Raw genomic sequence first — 5,000 nt, forward strand, 5'->3', positions numbered from 1 at the left:
TTTTCTGGTATGTGATTGGTCTGTTCAATAGACCGCGACCAAACCGCAAGGACAATGAGAAAGGAATGTAGTTCGGTTGTCAGTAGCCGTTCTTTTGGGGGAGCGTTGCGTGACATCCAAAAAAAACGGCTGCGAGGGAGACTAATGAAGAGGCTAAAAGTCGGACTACGAAGAGGAAAGCACTCGAGGAGGCAGGCCTTCGAAAGGTAAAGCGTCACTCTCCAGATCCCAGTTCCCTTGACTTTGACAAAGATGGTCTCCTACAGGAAGTAAATGCAATGAAAGAGGGTGATAAGGTGAGAATAAACTAAATAAAGATACTTAAAACAGTTGGAATAAGAAAATTTTGTTTAAATCATGATAGCAAATAACTTCACTGCATACATGTATGCATGCTATCAATAAACTAACTGTCCCCTCTCTGGCCAAATGACCAGAATTACTTCCATTCCCCATCACTTTACTTTTCAAATGAAAAGATAAATAATAAAATTATAATGAAAACAAAAGGTTTCATATTTGAATCTTCAATATTTAGTTCACAAACATTTGTTTGTTTTAATTCTGTTTTTAAGTAGTGATTGAAATATTACTTCCCCTTATTTACAGATCAATTTCTCTGCACTGGCTAAGAAATATGGAGTATCCAAGAAGACAACAGTAGGAAACATGGTGGTGAAAGAATTACTTAGCAAAAATGGCAAGAATTTGGAAATCTTCAAGCCCTTCAGAAAAAATAACCCACTTCCAAGAAGGCAGCTCAACAAAGCCTTTGGAGGGGAGATCCCAACACCAGTGCCTCACACAGGTGCAGCCATAAGAGAAACTCTAAGAAAAAAAATTGCAAATGGGGAATACCGCTTGGGTGAGATTATAGCTCCAAAAACCTACCAAAAGCTAACATTGGATTCCAATGGTACTCTCAAGAAAGAATGTTTCACAGTTAGTGGCAGAAAAATACCTCCACTAGAAATCAGGAAAAATCTTTAAGCAGAACATGAGGAAATGGGTTTGGTGAGAGACCTCTCAGAGGCTCATTATGAGGCTATGACGTACGAAGAGCTGGAAACTCGCTTGCAGGAAATTGGAGAGTTAAAAGAGAAGCCTGGTGGTGAGACAACAAGGGAGGAACTGGTTAACTCGCTAAAACACTGGGAGCGAACTCGACACCTGATAATCTGGTCAGACCACTCAAGTGTTATGAATCATGGCCATATCCTCTTGATGGTAAATGCAATTTATGATCCAGCATTTTATTACACATCTCAAGAGCTTGAGGGAAAGGATGTCCAAGAAATGGTGGAAAAGCCACAAATTTACCTTATGGCAAGGTGTAGAGACACCATCGAAGATCAGCTATTATACAGTGACACCTGCCTGGAGGACATCCAACAGCTCACTACAAAGATCACCTCTTCCCACAATGTATTCATCAATGACATCTGTCGCATGTTCCATGGTGACCATCCATCACAAGAAGTTGAGAGTGGGGAGCAGTTGGGTGGAAAATTTGGCTGCTGTGGTTGCACTATGTCATCAACACAGTACTCTGACCACATAGCATCACTAAGAGCCCCACAAATCACCTTAGAAGAGCCAAGGATGAAAGTCATTGCAGGTCCAGCAGGCAAAGAAAGGAAGAATGGAGGCGTGCAACCTTTCCAACAAATGAGTAAGGATGATATGATCAGAGAGTGCAAAGGCCGAAACCTCCCAACAGATGGTTTGCTAAAACCAGCCTTGCAGAGCCAGTTGAGGAAGGAGCTTAAGGGCATTCAGCGAGTCCCTGCACTGTGTTTTCCTGATCAAAGTGCTTCAATGAAAGACCTTAACTTAACCCAATATGAAGTTGTGCCAGTAGAACCCCTCCATGATCTCAAGGAGCACATAAATAACATCTTGAAGGAACTTCCCAAAACACATGTCTAAAACATTGTGCCCTTATCAAAAGCAATATGCACTAAAAATATTTACCAGATGAGGGTAATTTTTACCCGAATTGACCAATCAGAGTGCTTTGTTTGTTTCAGTTTCCCGCCGGGTAAACTTTACCCTAGTGGGGTAAACTTACCATTAGCAATTCGCTCGTTAGAGCCCTTCTATGGGCTGTATCGACGTAATATAATTACATTCTTTCGATTGTGCCTTCTTAGAATCGAATTTCGCGATTTGGAGTTGAAAAAGGTGCAAAACCGATCAGCTAATATCTAGGATGGCGCGCTTTTGGATTTGTCGGGATTCGAAAATTGACACTCCTTTGTTTGCAAAGTCATGTTTGTTTTACCTTTATGATAAAATATTGTTGACATGAAGGTGTTTTATTGGCAGGTTTTAGGTGACAAGGGTCGCTTTCCATTCAACAAAAATCACGGGTTCAAAATGTCGGTATTTTCGCTGGCCGAATGGAACGCGTCCGACCGTATCTAAGAGGGTACACTAAAAACGTATTCCTAAATTTTCGAAAACTTATCGCGGAACTTTTCCCGTTCCATTCGATTTCTGACCAGAAATCTCGAAAATTTTGGTCAAATGGAAAGCGCCCACCGTGACACATGTAATCTTTAACCATCTTGGTGAGACATGTAATCTTTAACCATCTTGGTGCCACGTCACGCTCTGAAACCTGCCGAGATGTTTGTTGATTCCATGAAAGAGGAATCAACAGACATCTCAAGATTGTCACTGTAGCCTAAACCATTTTTAAGTTCTGGAATTATTCTAGTTCTAAAATGTCATATTGGAGAACGAGGTGACGAGCGTGTACGGCACTTTCTAATTGTCATTGTTTTTTACTTCCTTTTGTTGACTGCTCGGACAATAGTCGAAATAATAGAATAACTGGTAGTTTCAATGTCAAAGTGGGTGCCGGCGTCAGAGCTTGAAGGAAATACTGATAAAACGACTTGAAATTAACGGTATAATACGGGTTGGTGTGGCTTTTTAAAAGAGAATTACGATTTTTCCAACTTGTTCAGTTTTAAAGGGCTTTTGTGAAACAACATCAGAGCTCCCCCAAATTTTTTGTTGAGTTAAGAAAAGAACGTTTACTCCGAATGGCACCATTTTTGACTAACACTTCACTGCTGCTGAATGCACTGAGAAAAAAATATTTCCATGAAGTAGTACTTGATCGATATCTTGGCAAAAATTGTTCGCATAATAGAGCAGCCAAACACATAAAAATCTCTTGTCCTCTATGAGTCATCACTAAACCGTTCAAGACCTTGATGAATACTTCCACAAGCAATTAAAGACATCTATTTTAAAAACTCATCTCGTCTATTGTGCCCTTGATTTCGAGCAGAGCGGGACGGCTGTCTACCGATATTTCCACGTGCATTCTACGTGATGTCATTACAAACATCCCGGATATAGAACACGCAATCGACTGCGCATGTCTCCGATCTAACATCTTGATGAAAACAATATACCTTCGCGGGTGTCTTTCCCAAAAGAAATTGTCAACGCACTGTTTGAAGCGTAACTACCGTAAACTATATTTATTGATGGAAAGGTTACGAAATACGCTATCCGAAAAAATTGTTTTGTTAAGGTTGATCTTGTTGTGGAGTTGTTCCGATTAAAAACTTGAAAAACAGACCGCCGATGGGAACGCAAAGGCGTCCTGCTGAGTCTCAGGAGACTCTCGGCAGAAACACATCTTGCCAGTGACAATCCTTTATTATGGTTGCTGGTCGGGTGCCGGCACATGATGACTTCTTAAAACACTAACTCTAGTCCTTCTCGATGATAATTTTTTTCTCGCCATTCTTCGTCAAATTTCTTTTTTCTCTCGCTTACAGCTTGTTGATTCATACTTCAATCACGAACCTACCCCGCCCTAAAAGCGCGTAATACTTTAGTGGCCCGTTTGGCTCGGCAACGGTAACAAAGGAGCAAACGAGTAAAAAAGGGGCTGGCTCGTTTGGTGCATAATTCTAAATTAGCCACTTGGAGCTAACCAGCGTGTATGCTTTATAAAGGAGATACTTCAACCCTGGGGCGCGCATTTCTGTTTTACCGCGTAATTTGAAATTGCAAATTCTCACACCTTCTCTACTTGCTCGTGAAAAAGCTTAACCTCGACTTGCTCAACTTTTTAATGTTATAAGTGGTTATACGTGGTTTCACATACCAATGAAAAACCAGTTCCTATTAGTACATGTCAACTTGAGTGATGTGGTAACAGTATAATGGAACGTAGGTGACCACAATTTGAAAAGGAAATTAGCAAATTCCTCTCACTGTGAGATGAAGCTTGTGTGCGGCATTCTTAATAGGCAAACAGTCGGTGTAAAACTGAGACAGCTACGTTCTGAGATTACGTTCCCTTCTGTGAAATTATTCGGAAAAGATAAAATTTTCTTAATTCTTCCTGTTGCTTTCCCATGATAAAATTTTGTAGTGGAATTTCTGAGGAATGGTGGCTGGTCTACGTAGCTGTAAATTTGGACAACTTATTTATTACAACATTTTCCGTCAATAGTGGATATTGAATTAAAAAATCGCGCTTTGTCAGTGGGTGCCGGCGTCAGAGCTTGAAGGAAATACTGATAAAACGACTTGAAATTAACGGTATAATACGGGTTGGTGTGGCTTTTTAAAATAAAATTACGATTTTTCCAACTTGTTCAGTTTTAAAGGGCTTTTGGGAACAACAACAGAGCTCCCCCAAATTTTTTTCTTGCGTTAAGAAAAGAATGTTTACTCCGAATGGCACCATTTTTGACTAACACTTCGCTGCTGCTGAATTTACTGAGAAAAAAATATTTCCATGACGATATCTTGGCAACTCCACTCGCGAATCGGCAAAAATTGTTCGCATAATAGAGCACCCAAACACATAAAAATCTCTTGTCCTCTAGGAGTCATAACTTTAACGCGGATGTTTTCTTTGCTGCGTGACGAGACAGCAAGATGTTTACAGATTACATGTGTCACGTTTTCTGCGAGCGAAACGCTGCGCACCTTACATTACAGTTCAACTTGTTGATTATTCT

General features: G+C 40.4%; 1 pseudogene across 1 annotated transcript in view; it reads left to right on the forward strand.

Annotated features, from left to right (window-relative positions):
* Positions 1-1,929, forward strand: part of LOC148721867 (uncharacterized) — a 7,884-nt pseudogene extending 5,955 nt beyond the window's left edge. The window contains exons 2-3 of the transcript XR_015992798.1: positions 153-296; positions 610-1,929. The product of XR_015992798.1 is annotated as an uncharacterized LOC148721867 (transcript). The remainder of the gene's footprint in view (positions 1-152; positions 297-609) is intronic.
* The last annotated feature ends 3,071 nt before the right edge of the window (positions 1,930-5,000 follow it).

The sequence above is a fragment of the Stylophora pistillata genome, chromosome 10, assembly GCF_964205215.1.
Source record: "Stylophora pistillata chromosome 10, jaStyPist1.2, whole genome shotgun sequence".
In the NCBI taxonomy this organism is placed as follows: domain Eukaryota; kingdom Metazoa; phylum Cnidaria; class Anthozoa; order Scleractinia; family Pocilloporidae; genus Stylophora; species Stylophora pistillata.